Raw genomic sequence first — 21,744 nt, 5'->3', positions numbered from 1 at the left:
CCTCCTTCCCTAGTCCTGGGGGCTGCCTTGGCCTCCTGCAGCTGCTGGCCTGAATTCATTCTTCTTTTTCCTCCAATTATAATGAAGTGTCTTACAGAGGTTTGGAATCTCTTGAAGAAGGAAGATCTTTTAGCCAATACACCTTAACCGTGAGAAGTTGTTTTCAAGAATGAACCTGAAATACTGTATTTTTCTCCTGATGATTCCAAGGAGAGACAGCTCAAGTTTTCTAAATCATAAGAAAAACCAAGGTAAATATGATATTCTGAGCCAGAGATGAAAAAGCAGTTTTTAGCACCCCCTCCTCATGTCATATGACCGGGATTTAAATCAATCAACTGCCACTGGTTTTTAAATCACATGACCCAACTTTAAATCAATCAGCTGCTTCCCTGTAACTCACGTGACTTGGCTTTGAACAGTAAGAAATGCAGAGGTATAAAAATGATGTTCTGAACAATAAATGGAAAGACAACATTTTAGAAAGTGTTTTTCCTTTTCGAATGGACCATTCATTGCCTACAGAATAAAGGATTCCCTTGTGGATTTCTTGAACTGTAAACACATACATTGTCTCCGTTGGCTTGATTGACTTAGATTTTGGGTTTTTGTTGTTGTTGTTGTTAACATCTTTATTGGAGTATAATTGCTTTACCTTGTTGTGTTAGCTTCTGCTGTATAACAAAGTGAATCAACTATTTGTATACATATATCCCCATATCCTCTCCCTCTTGTGTCTCCCTCCCACCTTCCCTATCCCACCCCTCTAGGTGGTCACAAAGCACTGAGCTGATCTCCCTGTGCTATATGCAGCTGCTTCCCAATAGCTATCTATTTCACCTTTGGTAGTGTATGTATGTCCATGCCACTCTCTCACTTCATCCCAGCTTACCCTTCCCCCTCCCTGTGTCCTCAGGTCCGTTCTCTACATCTATGTCTTTATTCCTCTGCAGCGACTCCTGCTAGGGACGGATACTTCCTTTTATGCCCAGGGAAGTCCCCTAGTTTGAATATGATTTGAGTTTGATCCTGTGAAACCATCAGAACTTCCCACCAGAGATAAATGAGGAGATTCTGGCCTTTATTAGTATGCATGATGAACACGGGTGTCCTGGCTGTACTTGCCAACCCTCCTATTTTACCCACCTATTTTTAGCCACCTTCCTCCCTGGGAGTACCTTTGACCAACCCTGAGTTCAGACTCCTGACCTATTACAGTGACTTTGTCAGCCTTTCTTTAAAAATGGACAGGTAATAAAATGAATTTAACCTAGAAGCAGCAGCTCAGTACGGGAAATAAAATCATCAGAAGTTATCTAATCACAGCCACAGCCATCCAGGGCTCTGTCTTACCTGCTGGGTCATAAGAATGGGACCTTCCTAAACTTGAAGGGCATCCAATCAAATAAGTAAAGGTCTGCTCACCTCTGGCTCTTGGAGGGATTGCTGGGCAGTCTACCCAGTGTATACTAACTGCAAAACACTGTCATGGTTGTGAAACACCTATGTTCCAGGAAAGCTTTGTGGGGTGCATGGGGAAGGTTTCTTTTTGACATCAAGCAAAAAATAAATCACCAAGCTCTTTGAGCACAGGGGTTCTTAAGAGGGCAGGAGAAGGAAGGAATGGGCAGAAAAGACGATCTCCAATGAAGTAAAGGCCGTTTTTTCAAAAGAGTAGGATTTAGTCTCAGTTTAAGGAGAACACTTTTAAATAGCTGGGACAGCTCCAAACTGCAGTTTAGAGAACGAGTGCTTCAAAAGAACAGTGCTGTAAAAGTCCTGGCAAGGCAGCAAGACGATGAAGAGTTGGTTTTGCATCGTTTTGAACACAGGAGTAAAGAAGCAGAGGCATCTCTGACTAAAAGGCCCTGAGATCCTATGGCATCAATGGGTCAGTTGCAGGGGCAGGGGGTGTGGGGGGCGATATTTCTCTCTCAACGTCTCCCAGGGCAGCCACCCCTCCCGACCCCGACCCCCAACTCCCTTCACCCTCCCTCCCTCCACTGTTGGGTCCCCAGGGACAGCACTTCTCAAGCTGGAACGCTCAGGCACCATCTCTGCAGTCTGGATTCTTCCTGGAGCCTGGCAAGTTCTGGGACAGGAAGGCGGGTCTGCAAGGCCGCTGCGGTGCAGTCAGATCTGGAGGCCTGGAGGGGAAATGGAGCCCTGAAGCCCACCCACGTCCTTGAAGCCAAGGGAGGAACACATCCTCCTAACAGTACTTCTCAGGGGTCAGCGTGCTCCCCACCTGACTGTGACCCATACTCACTTGAGGCAGCAAGGACTGCCTCTAACTGGCCCCCTCGATTCCGCCTTAAGGGTCCTCGCACATGTGTGATAGCGCAGGCCCCGGATCTCTTTAGTCAGCTGAGGCCAGTGCTGCCGGGATCTCTCCAGTCCCATCCCCCAGCCCCTCCCTCTGGGACTGTATCTAATAGAAGAAAGAGCACAGAGGAATTTGCTGAATCAAGGGACCTGGGAGCCTGGGTATGAGTTTGAAGACCGAGAACCTAAGGCGCAATTACATATTATTGGAAACTCTTGTGGAGTGTGTGTGTGTGGGGGGGAGGTTAGGAGGCTGTGAGGCTGAGTCGACCTGGTGAGTCCAGCCCCAGGACACCACACAGCCCCGTCCCCCTTTCCCTGCCATCAGACAAGGGGTGCCGCAACTCCAGCCGGGACTCTGCCCTTCCCCCTCCCTGATTCTCCAGAAGAGCAGGTGGCCCCCCTCTGAGGGCAGGGGCAAGACAACAGACCAAGTCCCCCTGCACTAAGGCGCTACTGAAGCTCTTCATGAACAACAGTGCTGGCTTGGAGTGAACCCGTGCACCGCCAAAGTTGGTCTCGTCCTGCAGCTGAGGGACGCAGGCTTTAAGTCAGCTGCCTTGGTTTTAAATCAATCAGTCCCCCCTTTAAGTCAGGTGACCCGACTTTAAATCACTGTGTGCCCCTCAAGCCTGCAACTTCAAAAGTTGGGAACTTCACTTTGATCCCAGCACCTCACACAGCTGAATGCACACTGTAGTCACCCCCAACCCTGGCTTAGAGGCAGGATATAAGGTAAGGGGATGGGCTGCACACATGGTGAGGAGGGTGCACTTCATGTACCAGAAGGGTCCAGGTACTCTGGGTACAGCAAGCAGTGCACGATACAGCAGCTCCCTGGCAAAGCTGGTGATGCACAGGGGGAGCAGGCACACCCAGGCACGCAGAGGTTCCAGGCTGGGAGCTGGGGCACAGCCAGCCGGGAGGGTGTGAAAGCCAAGGATCTGAGCCTTCTTGAGAAAGGCAGACACAGAGCATGGATGAGAAACAAAGACCAGATGAAACATGGATTTGAAAAACACACCCTGCTCTTGAAATTGGGGTGGGGGGCACCCCAGATTTGAGTCTTCTTACTCCCCAGTACCTAGTGCTTTGGCATTTGCCCAATTACTTATAAAATGTGACTGATAATATCTAACCCATAGAATACTGCATTTGGAGTGGTTTTGTGTGTTTATGTTTCTATAGTGGAATAATCTTTTCTACAAGAAAAATGTACACAATCTGAAATAAATTCAAACCCCTCTTCAAAAAGTACAATATCGGACTTCCCTGGTGGCGCAGTGGTTAAGAATCTGCCTGCCAAGCCAGGGGACATGGGTTCGAGCCCTGGTCAGGGAAGATCCCACATACTGCAGAGCAGCTAAGCCCATGCACCACAACTACTGAGCCTGCAGGCCACAACTACTGAAGCCCGCGCACCTAGAACCGGTGCTCCACAACAAGTGCAGCAAGAGAAGCCACCGCAATGAGAAGCCCGCGCACCGCAACAAAGAGTAACCCCCGCTTACCGCAACTAGAGAAAGCCTGCACATAGCAACGAAGACCCAACACAGCCAAAAACAAATTAATTAATTAATTAGTTAACTATTTTTAAAAAGTACTATATCCTTCTGTACAGCTTCTCTGGGAAGAACAGAGAGATGGCGTAAGAGAGTGAGAAAGACCAATATTTAGTGCACATCTCTCATGCAGGTGCTCTGCTGGCTCAGAGAGATTTATCCCCACTTTACAAAGGAGGAAATAATCTCAGAGAGGTTTAGTAATTTTCCCAAAGCCAAACAGCTATGGAGTGGCAGAACCAAGATCTGAACCAAGTCTGTTACCTTCAAAGCCTAAGTCCTCATCACAGCAAAACTCAATTAATATTTACATTTATCAAATTACATTGCAACCTGGGGAGTTCTTGGCACAATCCTGAATAAGAGTGAGAAAGAAAGGAATAGCATTGTTCCTACAGTCAACCAACAATTTTGGAGAAGCTGCTAGATGCCTGGCCCTTTTTGGGGTTCAGCAGTGATCAAGACAGGAAGAGTCCTGCTTTCATGAACCACGTAGTGGGGAGGAGAGACGGGTGCAACTTGGGTGAGGGATTTCACCTTGCTGGACCTCTGTTTTCTCATCTGGAAAATGGGATGGGTGCTCCTCATTTTCTGGGATTGTCCAGCCCTCACATTCTCTGATTCCATAAGAAGCATCTGTTTTCCTGTTTCTTTAAAATTCATTCAGGTCGTGAGCTGTGATGAATGTTGTTAGCTGCTCCCCAAATCACTCTATTCACACCCTTTTCCTGTGATCAGGTCTTTCCTGAAACATGACTCACAGTCAGTCAAGTCACAGAACCTAAGGGGCACCCAGCAGAAAAATTCCAACCCTGGCTTCCCAGGAGTTCTGCGGTCTACCTGCCAGGTAAACTTAACTCACCTGGCACAAGGTGGCCATCCCTGGTTTCACATCAACATGATCTCAGGCACAAACCTCCTTGTTTTTCCATTTTGTCTTTAAGTTATTTGTCGAAACAACTGCACATATATGGCAAATATATAAAATCAGGCATCTTCTGCCCCCAGTGCCTACTAATAAATGATTTTCTGGCACTTTAATGATAAAGATAGAACATTTCAACATTCTGCTATCCTTATTATTTGTCATTTTTGTTGATATTTCTATTGAATACATCTTTTAATATTTTAACAATGGAACATTTATTTAGGTTGTTCCAGACCCAGCCTTTAGTGGCAAAGGTTTTGTTGTTATATTTCTATTATGTTTCCTTTACAAATCATTATCCTATTTAAATGGATTAAGTCAATTCTATAGGCATTTGTCTTATGATATTAATGAAATTGATACATAGAGGGCAGTAGTACAAGTTGATTGGACTTGAGAACCTCTATTAGCACAGTTAAGTATAAATATTATCTATATGTAAACCAAAGTACATGCCGAGTCAGATTCTCTGACTCTTTTTCACTGTCTGCCCCTCAAGCCTGTGAGAAATGGAATATTTCTTGCCATATCAGTAAACAAAGGATGTCACAGTCTTCAGCACTTGCAGCCCTCCAATGTGAGCTGGTGGGCCCTGAGGAACTCAGGATATGCAAATACAGAATGCTGGCCCCAGAGAGCTGAGTTGCATATCAAAGGAATGATTTCAGTGAGCCCAGACTCTTGCATCTTCCCATACAAAGAAAAGCGCTACATTCCTCACCTTGGGAGAGCTGGTTTTCTTTAGTTAACAATCATCTTTGGAAGTTCCCCATTACCTGCGCCAGTCCCATGCCCTGTTCCCTCCCCCCGGTACTTTAGCTCAGGGAGGAAGGAGCGCAGAGGGACTCAGCTGAATAAGGGGCCTGCGCGCCTCGGGAGGAGTTTTCAGCCGCTTTCCCCGCAGTCGGGAGGAGGGGCGCTGACGCTGCAGCCAGACCCTGCGCCTCCCTTGCCCCGTTTCCCCTCAGGACGCTCAGGCCAAGCCCCTCCCCATGCCCACCAGGCCCCGCGAGCCAGGCCAAGGGCAGGGGCGAGAGGAGGGACCAAAGTTCCCCATGACCAGACGTTGAGGGCCGCTCTTTCTGCACAGCAGCGGCGGGTGGCAGCGAACCCCTGCCCCTCAGAAGCTGGTCTTGCGCTGATGTCCGGGCCCTGGACCAGGAGGAGGGTCGGCGCCCACTTACCCGGCCCGCCGTCCCCGCGACTGTCACGGCTTCGGCCGCCGGGGCACCTCCAGAGCCGGCAGCCTCAGTGAGGTCGCCCTCCCCTCGGGCTCTGGGGCAGTACCATGACAGAGGAGGGAAGAGACCCCGAGCCAGGAGTTCCAGCTCTGCGGAAACACGGGCTCCGCTCTGGGCGAGGAGGTGGGACCACTCTGCCCCGAGGCCATCCGGGAGGGAGCGGGGCGGCGGGGGAGGGAGCCATCAGGAGCGAAGGGCCCCGTCGGGGGTCCTGGAGGGGCGGCCCGGCCTGGGGGCCACGGCCACTCTGGCCGCAGCCCAGGCCTTTTTCCTGGAATCCTACACAAAAAAGTTAGAAAGATACACAGTCTATAGTAAATATTCACAAATGATTATTGCTGCTGTGCTCACTATTCTATTAAAGGTGTAAAATCCATAAAACACTTTAAGTTCAAAATTAAATATGAATTTTTACCTTTCTAATTATGTCTCTGATATTCACAGTTGTGGTTAATGAATCAGAGACTGTGGCATCACTAGTTAAAAATGAGGTAGTTAAAAAAATAGAACTCAGGCCCACCGGACCTACTGAATAACAATCTGCACTTTTACAATCTCCCCAGTGTACTTGTGTACCCATGAATACTTGAAAGGTACATTTCTACCTCGACATGTCTTTTCTGTATGAGAAATACAAACATTTTATCCAGTTTGATATCAATAAAACACTCAAAATGTATATGTCTGTGTTGAAACCATCATTTTATCATTATTGGTTGGATGCAAATCCAAACTACAAAAGGACTTCGCCACCCAATATTCAAAATGCCATCTGTAAAAAGTCTACAAACAATGAATGCTGACGGGTTAGTGGAGAAAGGCATACCCACAATGCTGTTGGTTGGATGTAAACTGGTAACAGCTAATCATGAGAAGAGAATGGAGCTGCATTTAAAAAGAAAAAACTGAGCTACCATATGATGTGTCCAAACCCCTAATGGGCCTATACCCTAATAAGACCAGAATCGGAAAGGCACAGACAGGCAAACATGCACTGCAGCAATAATGACAGTAGGCAAGACATGCAAGAAAACAAAATGGCCATCAACATATAAATGGACAAGGAAGAAGCAGTATATGTACCGAATGGAATAGAAGCCTCGGGAAAAAAATGAACAGTGCCGTTTTCAGGACGGCAGATGAGCCTAGAAATAATCATATTAGGTTAAGTAAGTCAAAAGGGAATGACAAATATCCTATGGAATCACTTATACATGTTATCCTAAGATTACTACCAATTAATATATTTCCACAGAAAAAGACACTCACAGACTTATAAAACAAACTAACAGTTAACCAAAATGAAAGGTGGGAGGATGGATAAATTAGGATTATGGGGCTAACATACATATACTAATGTATGGTAAATGTATATAAATATATGACATATAAACTACATGAATTATATAATCACCAATACATATAAAATATATAATGACAAAACACCTACCAAATACCAAGTGAGGTCTACTCAACATTCTGTAAAAACATACATGGTAGCAGGATCCAAAGATGAACAGACATATGTATGAAACATTGAATAGATTCTGTACAGCCAGACAATCACAACACTTTAATCAAATTTACTCTGATAAGAAATATAAATTAAATTTAAAAAACAAACATAAGTAAGGAGACATAAACTTCTGGGGGCTTGTCCCAGCACATTCCACTCTAATTTACAACATCAGAGCACTACCACCAGGAAGTCTCTGTTGCCCTAGTAACAAGCGTTGAGAACGTAATAATGTTGCCCCCTTGTGGCTGTTTCCAACAACAGCAGCTTTAAATCCAGTGCTAATGGTTGCTTAATAGTCACAAGGACTGCAGGGCGGTAAATGACAACTGCCATCAAAAAATACCCTGGGGTAGGAATAGGCAAGAAAATTCAACACATGACAAATTTTTCAAGAGGTCAATATGAAGAGGGAAGTTGTACTCACTCTTGAAAGAAAAAAAGGAAAAGAAAAAGCAGGACATGCCTAAAGCTCAGTATAAGGAATTAGGAGCCACATGTTAATCCAGCCTCCAAAAAGGTTTCAGCTCACACCAGTTAAATGACCATCAGCAAAAAGTCTACAAACTATAAATGCTGAATGGGTTTTAGAGAACTGCGTACCTTCTACTGCTGGTGGGATGTAAAGTGGTAACAGCACTAACGAAAACTGAATGGAGCTGCTTTAAAAAGTAAACATTGAGCTACCATATGATGCGGCAGTGCACCTTTTGGGTCTATAACCTAAGACCACCAGAATCGGAAAGACACAGGTAGGAAAATTTGCACTGCAGCAATATTGAAATAGCCAAGACATAGAAGCAAAAAAAAGGTCCATAAAAAGATAAATGGACAAAGAAGAAGTGGTATATGGACAGACTGGAATATTAGTCACGAAAAAAAAATAAAAGAATGGCATAGGCAGCACCACAGATGAGCCTAGAGATAATCACACAATGTGAAGTAAGTAAGAATGCGAAAGACAAGTGTCCTAGGATATCACTTATGTCATCTGAAAATTCATAAAAATGAAATATTTCCACAGAGAAAGACAATCTCAGATTGAGAAGACACACTTATGGTTAAGCCAAAGAAAAGGTGTGAGGAATGGAGAAATTAGGATATTGGGGTTAACAAACATATACTAATATATAAAAAATATATCATCCCAAAAGGCCTATGGAATACCAAGAGTGGTCTGCTCAACACTCTGTAATAACCAACATGGAAAAGGACCCAAAGATCAATAGATATATGTATATGTGTAAATGAACAAGATTCTCTACACCTAGAACAAAAGACATTTTTCAACCAAATTTGCTCTGATAAAAACTACAACTTACAGACACAAACAAGTAGTAAGGAGGCTAAAATTTATGGGGGTTTGTCCTGGCACATTCCACTCTAATCTGCAAGCTACAAGCACAACTTGCAGCAAGGTTCTGTTTCCCTAGCAAGCAGAGTTGGCAACGTAGAAATGCTGCCACCCTAAGGCCGTTTCCTTAAACAGCAGCTTTCAATCCACTGCTAATGGTCACTAATATTCACAAGGACTGCAGGGCTGTAAATGACTCATGCCCTCAAAAAATGTTCTGGGGTAGGGAATGGCCAAAAAAGTTCACAAAACGGAAAACTTTTCAAGAAAAGAGTTTGAAGAGGTAAGTGTTACTCACTCTGTTATTTAAAACAAAGAAGAACATGGATAAAAGCTCAATATCAGGAATTATTGCTTGGCTGCAAATCCAAACTACAAAAGGACTTCGCCAGCCAATATTCAAAATGCCATCCATAAAAAGTCTACAAACAATGAATGCTGACGGGTTAGTGGAGAAAGGCATACCCACCATGCTGTTGGTTGGATGTAAACTGGTAAGAGCTAACCATGAGAACAGAATGGAGCTGCATTTAAAAGGTAAAAACTGAGCTACCATATGATGCGGCCGATCCTCTAATGGGCCTATAGCCTAAGAAGACCAGAATTGGAAAGGCACAGATAGGCATACATGCACTGCAGCAATATTTACAATAGCCAAGACATGCAAGCAAACAAAATATCCATCAACAGATAAATGGACAAAGAAGCATTATATGTACTAAATAGAATAGCAGCCATGGTAAAAAAATGAACAATGCCGTTTTCAGGACTACAGACGAGCCTAGAAATAATCATATTAGGTTAAGGAAGTCAAAAGGGAATGACAAATGTCCTATGGTGTCATTTATACATGTTATGCTAAGATTGCTACCAATGAACATATTTCCACAGAAAAAGACACTCACAGACTTATAAAACACCTAATGATTGACCAAAATGAAAGGTGGGAGGATGGATAAATTAGGATTCTGGGGCTAACATATATATACTACTGTAGTTAAATGTATATAAACATATAACATATAAACTATATGAATTATATAATCACCGATACATATAAAATATATGACAAAACACCTGCCAAATACCAAGGGAGGTCTACTCAACATTCTGTTATAACATACATGGTAACAGGATCTGAAGATGAACAGACATATATATGAATCATTGAGCAGATTCTGTACAGCCAGACAATTTCAACACTCTAATCAAATCTACTCTGATAACAAATATACATTAAATTTTAAAAACAAACATAATAAGGAGACATAAACATCTGGGGGCTTGTCCAAGCACATTCCACTCTAATTTACAACCTGGGAACACTACCTCCAGGAAGACTCTGTTGCCCTAGTAACAAGAGTTGAGAACGTAATAATGTTGCCACCTTGTGGCTGTTTCCCACAGCAGCAGCTTTAAACCCCTTGCTAATATTTGCTTAAGAGTCACAAGGACTGCAGGGCTGTAAAGGAACCTGCCCTCAAAAATGCCCTGCGGTAGGGAATACGCAAGAAATTTCAACGCATGACAAATTTTTCAAGAAGTCAATAGGAAGAGGGAAGTTGTACTCACTCTTTAAAAAAAAAGGAAAAGAAAAAACAGGACATTCCTAAAGCTCAGTATAAGTAATTAATAGCCACATGCAAATCCAACCTCCAAAAAGGTTTCAGCTCACACCAGTCAAATGACCATCAGCAAAAAGTCTACAAAGTATAAATGCTGAAGGGGTTTTAGAGAACTGTGTACATTCTAGCTGCTGGTGGGATGTCAAGTGGTAACAGAACTAACGAAAACTGAATGGAGCTGCTTTAAAAGGTAAAAACTGAGCTACCATATGATGTGGCAGGGCAGCTTTTGGGCCTATAACCTAAGACCACCAGAATCAGAAAGACAGAGGCAGGCAAAGGGGCACTGCAGCAATAGTGAAATAGCCAAGACATAGAAGCAAAAAAAAGGTCCACAAACAGACCAATGGACAAAGAAGAAGTTGTATAATGACAGAATGGAATATTGGTCACGAAAAGAAATAAAAGAAAGGCATAGGCAGCACCACAGATGAGCCTAGAGGTAATCACACAACGTGAAGTAAGTCAGAATGCGAAAGACAAATGTCCTAGGATATCACTTATGTTATCTGAAAATTCATAAAAATGAACGTATTTCCACAGAGAAAGACAATCTCAGGTTGAGAAGACAAACTTATGGTTAAGCCAAAGGAAATGTGTGAGGAATGGATACATTAGGATATTGGGGTTAACAAACATAAACTAATACATAGAAAATATATCATCCCCAAAGACCTATGGAATACCAAGAGTGGCCTACACAACACTCTGTAATAACCTACATGGAAAATGACCCAAAGATCAATAGATATATGTATATGTGTAAATGAACAAGATTCTCTACACGTAGAACCAAAGACATTTTTCAATCCAACTTGCTCTGATAAAAACTGCAACTTAAAGACACAAAAAAGAATTAAGGAGGCGAAAAGTTATGGGACTTTGTCCTGGTACATTCCACTCTAATCTGCAACCTAGAAGCACAACTTGCAGCAAGGTTCTGTTTCCCGAGCAAGCAGAGTTGCCAACGTAGAAATGCTGCAACCCTAAGGCTGTTTCCTCAAACAGCAGCTTTAAATCTACTGCTAATGGGCACTAATATTCACAAGGACTGCAGGGCTATAAATGAGTCATACCCTCAAAACATGTCCTGGGGTAGGGAATGGCCAAAAGAGTTCACAACACGGAAAATTTTCAAGAAAACTGTTTGAAGAGGTAAGTGTTACTCACTCTGTTATTTGAAAAAGAGAAGAACATGAATAAAACCTCAATATCAGGAATTACTGGTTGGATGCAAATCCAAACTACAAAAAGATTTCGTCACCCAATATTCAAAATGCCATCCGTAAAAAGTCTACAAACAATGAATGCTGACAGGTTAGTGGAGAAAGGCATACCCACTATGCGGTTGGTTGGATGTAAACTGCTAACAGCTAATCATGAGAACAGAATGGAGCTGCATTGAAAAGGTAAACACTGAGCTACCATATGATGCAGCCGATCCCCTAATGGGCCTATACCCTAAGAAGACCAGAATCGGAAAGGCATAGACAGGCAAACATGCACTGCAGCAATATCTACAATCGCCAAGACATGCAAGCAAACAAAATGTCCATCAACAGATAAATGGACAAAGAAGAAGTGGGATATGTACCGAATGGAATAGTAGCCTCGGGAAAAAATGAGCAATGCCGTTTTCAAGACTACAGACGGGCCTAGAAATAATCATATTAGGTTAAGTAAGTCAAAAGGGAATGACAAATGTCCTATGGTGTCATTTATACATGTTATCCTAAGATTGCTGCCAATGAACATATTTCCACAGAAAAAGACACTCACAGACTTATAAAACAAACTAATGATTGACCAAAATGAAAGGTGGGAGGATGGATAATTTAGTATTATGGGGCTAACATACATATACTAATGTATGTTAAATGTATATAAACATATAATATATAAACTGTATGAATTATATTATCACCAATACATATAAAATATATAATGACAAAACACCTACCAAATACCGAAAGAGGTCTACTCAACATTCTGTAATAACATACATGGTAACAGTATCCGAAGATGAACAGACATATGTATGAATCATTGAGCAGATTCTGTACAGCCAGACAATCACAACTCTCTAATCAAATCTACTCCAATAAGAAATATAAATTAAATTTAAAAAACAAACATAAGTAAGGAGACATAAACTTCTGGGGGCTTGTCCCAGCACATTCCACTCTAATTTTCAACCTCGGAACACTAGCTCCAGGAAGACTCTGTTGCTCTAATAACAAGAGTTGAGAACGTAATAATGTTGCCGCCTTGAGGCTGTTTCCCACAACAGCAGCTTTAAACCCAGTGCTAATGGTTGCTTAAGAGTCACAAGGACTGAAGGGCTGTAAAGGACACATGCCTTCAAATAATGTCCTGGGGTAGGGAATAGGCAAGAAAATTCAACACATGACAAATTTTTCAAGAGGTCAATAGGAAGAGGGAAGTTGTACTCACTCTTTAAAAAAAAGGAAAAGAAAAAACAGGACATGCCTAAACCTCAGTATAAGGAATTATTAGCCACATGCAAATCAAACCTGCAAAAAGGTTTCAGCTCACACCAGTCCAATGACCATCAGCAAAAAGTCTACAAACTATAAATGCTGAAGAGGTTTTAGAGAACTGTGTACATTCTAGCTGCTGGTGGGATGTAAAGTGGTAACAGTACTAACGAAAACTGAATGGAGCTGCTTTAAAAGGTTAAAATTGAGCTACCATATGATGCGGCAAGGCACCTTTTGGGCCTATAACCTTAGACCACCAGAATCAGAAAGACAGAGGCAGGCAAATGTGCACTGCAGCAATACTGAAATAGCCAAGACATAGAAGCAAAAAAAACGTCCATAAACAGACCAATAGACAATGAAGAAGTTTTATATGGACAGAATGGAATATTAGTCACGAAAAGAAATAAATGAATGGCATAGGCAGCACCACAGATGAGCCTAGAGGTAATCACACAACGTGAAGTAAGTCAGAATGTGAAAGACAAATGTCCTAGATTATCACTTATGTTATCTGAAAATTCATAAAAATGAACATATTTCACAGAGAAAGACAATCTCAGATTGAGAAGACAAACTTATGTTTAAGCCAAAGAAAAGGTGTGAGGAATGGATAAATCAGGATATTGGGGTTAACAAACATATACTAATACATATAAAATATATCATCCCCAAAGACCTATGGAATACCAAGAGTGGTCTACTCAACACTCTGTAATAACCTACATGGAAAAGGACCCAAAGATCAATAGATATATGTATATGTGTAAATGAACAAGATTCTCTATACCTAGAACAAAAGAAATTTTTCAATCCAATTCCCTCTGATAAAAACTACAATTTAAAGACACAAACAAGAATTAAGGAGGCTATAACTTATGGGGGTTTGTCCTGGCACATTCCACTCTAATCTGCAACCTAAAAGTACAGCTTGCAGCAAGGTTCTGTTTCCCTAGCAAGCAGAGTTGGCAGCGTAGAAATGCCGCCAACCTAAGGCCATTTCCTCAAACAGCAGCTTTAAATCTACTGCTAATGGTCACTAATATTCACAAGGACTGCAGGACTGTAAATGACTCATGCCCTCAAAAGATGTCCTGGGGTAGGGAATGGCCAAAAAATCCAATCGCGGCAAATTTTTCAAGAAGGCAATTTGAAGTTGTAAGTTTAGCTCAATCTTAAAAAAAATGAAAAGGACATTGATAAACACAAAACATCAGGAATTATCAGACGCATGCAAATCCAATCTACACAAAGGTATCACCTCACACCAGTCAGAATGACAATCAGCAAAAAGTCAAGAAACAATAGATGTTGAAGAAGTTGTGGAAAATAGAGTAACCTCTCGGTCTAAGTGGGATGTAAACTGCTCACAGCCAATAATATGAACAGATTGGCAGTGCGTTTAAAGGTAAAAATTGACTCACTATATGATCCAGAAGGCCCACTATTGGGCGTGTCACCTGTGAAAGCCAGAATCAAAAAGACACAGAATGGAAAATCGTGTATTGCAGCAGTATTTACAATAGCCAAGACATGGAAGCAACAAAAATGTCCATCATCAGATGAATGGACGAAAAAGTGGTCCATGTACACAATGCAATATTAGACACAGAAAAGAATGAAACAATGCCATTTGCAGCACCATAGATGAGGCTACAAATAATCACACAACTTGAAGTAAGTCAGAAAGCGAGAGACACATATCCTATGATATCACGTATAGGTGTTATCTAAAAATTGATAGGAATGAACCTATTTCCACAGAGAAGGACACTCATGTGTTTAGAAAACAAGCTTGTGGTTAAGCAAATGGAAAGGTGTGAGGAATGTATAACGGAGGATATTGGCTTTAACAGACATATGCTAATACTTATAAAATATATAATCATCAAAGACATACCGAATACCAAGAGAGGTCTAAACAACATTCTGTAATAACCTATACGGAACAGGATCCAAACATGAAAAGGTATATGTATCAATGAAACAGATTCTGTACACCTAGAACAAACACAACATTGCAATCAAATTTGCTCTGAGAAAAATGAAAATTGAACTAAGAATACCAACAGCAAATAGGTAGACATAGTTTTGGGGGGTTTGTCCTGGCACATTCCACTCTACTTTACAACCTACAAACAGGAATTCCAGGAAGGCTGTGTTGCCCTAGTAACCAGAGTTGGGAATATAGAAATGCTGCCTCCTTGTGGCCGTTTCCTGCAACAGCAGCTTTAAACCCAGAGCTAATGGTCATGTAATATTCACAATTACTACTGGGCTATAAATGACATGTGTCCTCAAAAAATATCCTGGTGCAGGTAATGGCCACAGGAATTCAGAACATGGCACATTTTTCAAGGAAACAATTTGAAGAGGTAAGTTTCTCTGTTTTACTTAAAAAGAAAAAAAAAGAAAACGGACATAGATAAAAGCTCAATATCAGAATTATGAGACTCATGCAAATCCAAACTACAAAAAGGTATCACCACCCAGCACTCAAAATGCCATCAGTAAAAAGTCTACAAACAATAAATGCTGAAGGGGTTTTAGAGATCTGTGTACCCTCTAGTTGCTGGTGGGATGTAAACTGGTAACAACCAGTAGTGAGAACAGAATGGAGGTGCGTTGAAAGGTAAAAATTGAACTACCATATAATCTAGTAGGCCCACTGCTGGGCCTAACCCCTGAGAAGACCAGAATCCAAAAGACAAAGGCTGGCAATCCTGCACTGCATCAATATTTAGCATAGCCAAGACTTGGAAGTAACCAAAATGTCCATCAACAGATGAATGCACAAAGAAGAAGTGCTCCATGTACACAATGGAATATTTGTCATGGAAAAGGATGAAACACTGCTCTTTGCAGCACCATAGATGAGCCTAGAGATAATCACAGAACGTGATGTAAGTCGGAAAGCAGACGACAAATAACCTGTGATATCACTCCTAGGTGTTACCTAACAACTGACACATATGAACATATTTCCACAGAGAAAGACTCTCACAGACTTAGAAAACAAACTATGGTTTTCTAAAAGGAAAGGTGGGAGGAATGGATACATTAAGATTAGGGTTACCATACATATACAAATACATATTAAACACATATATCAAAAAGACCGACCATATACCAAGGGAGGTCTACTGAACGCTCTGTAATAATTTACATGTGGGCTTGCCTGTTGGCACTGTGGTTAAGAATCCGCCTGCCAATGCAGGAGACACAAGTTCGATCTCTGGTTCGGGATGATCCCATATGCTGCAGAGCAACTAAGCCCGTGCACCGCAACTAATGAGCCTACACTCTGGTGCCCATGAGCCATAACTACTGAGCCCATGCACCACAACTACTGAAGCCCGCACACCTAGAGCCCGTGCTCCACAACAAGAGAAGCCACTGCAGTGAGAAGCCTGTGTACCACAACAGAGAGTAGCCCCCGCTCACTGCAACTGGAGAAAGCCCACAGGCAGAAACGAAGATCCAACTCAGCCAAAAATAAAAAATAAATAAATTAAAAAAAAAACATGTAGGGAAAAAACCAAGTCAGCCACAACTTTAAAAAAAAAAAATCAAAACTACCAACAAACAGAAGTCCTTACCCAGGTGGCTTCACTGGTGAATTCTACCAAACATTTAAATAAAAATTAATACCAATCTTTCTCAAACTCTTCCCAAAAAGAGAACAGGAGGCAACACTTCCAAGCTCATTCTATGATACCACCATTACCCTGATACCAAAACCAGACAAGGACACTACAAGGAAAGAAATTTACATGCCAATATCCCTGATGAAGATGGATGCAAAAATTCTGAACAAAATATTAGCAAACTAAGTCAACAATACATTAAAAAGACCATACACCATGATCAAGTGGGATTTATTCCAGGGATTCAAGGATAGTTCAGTATCTGCAAATCAATGTTATAAACCACATTAACAAAATAAAGGATAAGAATCATATGATCATTTTAATAGACGCAGAAAAAGTATTTGACAAAATTCAACATTTATTTATGAAAAAACTCTCAAACAGGTGGGTGTAGAGGGAAAATACGTTAATGTAATAAAGGCCATATGTGACAAGCCTGCAGCTAATATCATATTCAACAGCGAAAAACATAAAGTTTTTTCTCTAAGATCAGGAATAAGACAAGGATGCTCACTCTTGTCACATTTATTCAGTATAGGCTTGGAAGGAAGGAAAGAAGAAGTAAAACTGGTTCTATTTGCAGATGACATGACAGTATATATAGAAAACCTTAAAGATTCCACCAGAAAAAGTTAGAACTAATCAATGAATTCAGTAAGTTGCAGGATACCAAATCAATACATAAAAATCAGTTGCATTTTTATATGCTAATAACAAGTTATTATGAAGAGAAATTAAGAAAATAATCCATTGACAATTACATCAAAATGAATAAAATAGCTAGGAATAAACTTAACCAATGAGGTGAAAGATCTGTACACTGAAACATATAAAACACTGATGAAAGAAATAGAAGACACAAGCAAATGGAAAAATATTCCAGGTTCATGGATTGGAAGAATTAGTATTAAAATGTCCATACTATCCAAATCAATCTACAGATTCAATGCAATTCTTATCAAAATACCAATGGCATTTTTCACAGAACTAGAATAAATAATCCTAAAATTTATATAAAACCACAAAAGACTTGGAATATCCAAAGCAATCTTAAGAAAGAAGAACAAAGCTGGAGGCAACATGCTTCTTGTTTTCAAACCGTATTACAAAGCTACAGTAATTGAAACAGTATGGTACTGGCACAAAAATGGAAACATAGGTCAATGGAACAGAATCAAAAGCCCAAAAGTAAACTCTCCTATGTATGATCAATTAATTTATAACAAAGGAGACAAGAATATACAATGGAGAATGGATAATCTCTTCAATAAATTGTGTTGGTAAAACTAGACAGCCACATGCAAGAGAATGAAGCCCTATCTTACACTATACATAAAAATTAACCCAAAATAGATTAAAGACTTGAACAGAAGACCTGAAACCTTAAAACTCCTAGAAGAAAACATAGGAGGTAAGCTCTTTGACATCAGTTGTGGCAATGACTTTTTGGATTTGACACTAAACAGAAAGGCAAAAAAACAAAAATAAACAAGTAGGACTATATTAAACTAAAAGACTTCTGCACAGCAAAGGAAACCATCAACAAAATGAAAAGGCAACCTATGGAATGGGAGAAAATATTTGCAAATTATGTATCCGATAAGGGGTAAATATCTAAAAAGTATTTAAACTCATACAACTCAGCAGAAAAAAGAAGCAAGAAACAATCTAGTTTAAAAATGGGCAGAATATCTGAATAGAGATTTTTCCAAAGAAGACATACGGAAAGCCAACAGGCACATAAAAAGATGCTCAACATCACTAATCATCAGGGAAATGCAAATCAAAACCATAATTAGGTATCGCTTCATGCATGTTAGAATGGCTATTATCAAAAAGACAAGAAATAACAAGTGTTGGCAAGGATGTAGAGAAAAGGGAAACCTTGTACACTGTTGGTGGGAATGTAAATTGGTGCAGCCACTGTGGAAAACAGTATGGAGGCTCCTCAAAAGATAAAAATTAGAACTGCCATATGGTCTAGCAGTTCCATTTCTGGATACTTACCTAACAGAAACAGAATCACTGTATCCAAAAGATACCTGCATCCCCATATAGATTGCAGCATTATTTACAATAGCCAAGACATGGAAACAAACTAAGTGTCCATGGATGAATGAATGGATAAAGAAAATATAGTGTATATACACAATGAGATATTATTCAGCCATAAAAATGAAGGAAATCCTGCCATCTGTGGCAACATAGATGGATATGGAGGGTAAGTGAAATAAGACAGTCAGAGAAAGACAAATACTTAAAATATCACTTATATGTGGAATCTTAAAAAATAAGTTAAAATTAAAAAAAAACAAACTCATGGATACAGAGAACAGATTTGTGATTACCAGAAGCAGGTTTCTGTGTGGGGTAGGGGAGTGTGTGGGAAACTGGGAGAAATGAGTCAAGGTGATGCAAAGGTACAAACTTCCAGTTGTAAGATAAGTCCTGGGAATGTAATATACAGCATGGTGACTACAGTTAACAATACAGTGTTGTATATTTAAAAGCTGCTAAGAGAGTAGATCTTAAAAGTTCTCGTCACAAGGAAAAAAATTGTTATTATGTGCTGTAATGGATGTTAACTAAACTCATGGTAATTATTTCGCAATATAAACATGTATCAGATAATTATATTGTATGACTAAAACTAATACAATGTTATATGTCATTTATATCTCAATAAAAAAAAATTCTGCATAGAACCCAAATGGCCAGGTCTTTATACTGCCACTTTGCTCAGTCAGTAGAAGTGGGCTTCCCTGGGAATGGCCTAACCTCCACATAGGTGGTTCTCTGCAGCTGAGACAGATGGAGCTGATAGCTAGAGGCTGTCTGCAGACCACATCTGAAAGGTACACTCAAATATCTACCACAGTAACTTATATAAATGTTTCAGGGCTTCCCTGGTGGCACAGTGGTTGGGAGTCTGCCTGCCAATGCAGGGGACACGGGTTCGAGCCCTGGTCCGGGAGGATCCCACATGCCATGGAGCAGCTAGGCCTGTGCGCCACAGCTACTGAGCCTGCGCTCTAGAGCCCTCGAGCCACAACTACTGAGCCCAAGTGCCACAACTACTGAAGCCCATGTGCCTAGAGCCCGTGCTCCGCAACAAGAGAAGCCACTGCAATGAGAAGCCCGCGCACCGCAAGGAAGAGTAGCCCCCGCTCGCCGCAACTAGAGAAAGCCCGCACACAGCAACGAAGACCCAACACAGCCAAAAATAAATAAATAAAATAAATAAATTTATAAAAAAAAATGTTTCACTACAGGGCACTTAGGATTAAGGCTGCTACCAGTAATACAAAAAAAAAAAGAAAAAATTAATTTTGAAAAATCCAGTTTTAGAATAAACATTAAGTAGATAAACTACCAAGTTCTAAAAGTAAAGTTCAAGGCAATGAAAAACATTCAGAGACCTCATACTACTACTCCCATTTTAGTATCTCCATTAATGTTGGCTAGTTCCAGAATTAGCTTAAGTTTTTCTGGTGATTAGTGTCATCTCTTGGTATAGCACACAAGAGTTTTAAAACATTAGATTTTCTTTATCATTTTAAGAAAATACCACTTGTCAAATTGGTATAAATTATAGGTGCATTGGCAACACATAATAATTAAATAAACGTCTTAAAGTTTGTTAAAATATTTAAAAAGGTAATGGGATATTTTTCTCTAAGCAATTTTAATCCAGTTAGAAGGTTTTGGGAGTGTCAAGGAATCTAAGACAGAAGGTTATACCACCACCTTGTGGTAAAATGACTGTAGAGCAAACAATTAAATTGTTCTGAAAAAATGCAAAAATGAAAATACTGATACCTAATACGGATACCTAATATCTAGGAGAAGAGAGATCTAAATACACAGAGCACTATAAATACTTTAGATTTAAAGGAAAATGTTCTGCTAGCTGTTGTCACTGGATTTCAGTACTTTGTTCATTTTTAAACTTCAGCAGTGTAAAGCTGGTGAGGTGAAATATTACATGCTTTTAAAAAGGTTGGGATCAGTTATGTTATAAGAGATTTTACTAACTCAATATTGCCATATAATATTTGAATTGTTAATAGTTTATATGTATCCCTAAAATACAAATTAGAATTTTCAGTACTTTTAAACTGATAAAGCATTTTATATCTGTTTTTATTACATTGTGTAGTATGAATTTCACTGGGATATTTCTGTAACAGAGCACAAAATACTTTCTTTACATATCACTTTTTTTTTACAATAAAATACAAAAGCATTCTCCTCTTTATAATACATCACTTGCCCAAATCCTCAAAATCAGGGTGAAAGTAGTACTGAAGAGCCTGAATGAAACATTATTGTAATTTTATAATCTTGATTTTAAAATCTTGAGGTAAAGGATGCAGTGCTGGAAATAGGTGATTTGAAGCATCTTTTAAGCAGAGCAGTTAAACTCAAAGACAACTATCAATCAATGGTTTTTAAACTTGTTTAACAGTAAGAATCATAAGGGACATTTGTTCAAAGTACAGTTTACTAGGTCCAAGTTCCAGACCCTCAGAATTAGAATCTTCAGGTTAGGACTCTGCAAAAATTATTTATGGAAAAATGTACCCCCTGGAGATTACTGTCCTGCTAACTCAGGAAACATAGCTCTAATTCAACTATAAAACCTAACATAAGACACAGTATTAAAAGACCAGATAAATAAGAATCCTTGTTAATATAAGTGTTGGTTTTCTTATCTGCAAAGAGGGTAGCAGTGATTGTATTTAAGTAATGATAGGACAGCGAGCACTGACTCACTGTACGTAAAACACCTCGCACAGTGCCTGGCACAAAATAAGGCCTTAGATAATGTTAGCTGTTATAACTGCATATCATCATCATTATCAGAGTGATTTCAATTCTTATAATTTATATATCATTTAAGAAAAACTCATTTGCAATAGAAATCTAATTTCTACAGTTATTAAAGCTGTAGAGAAATTAAACTATGAAACAAAAATAAGCCGTTCTCATGAGTTATATTTGTTTTTATAAATCCTGAAATTACACTTTTTGCAAGTTTT

Source organism: Balaenoptera borealis, assembly GCF_965194805.1.
Source record: "Balaenoptera borealis genome assembly, chromosome: 5".
NCBI classification, from domain to species: domain Eukaryota; kingdom Metazoa; phylum Chordata; class Mammalia; order Artiodactyla; family Balaenopteridae; genus Balaenoptera; species Balaenoptera borealis.
The sequence above is the reverse complement of the archived record's forward strand: the minus strand, read 5'-3'. Positions refer to the sequence as shown.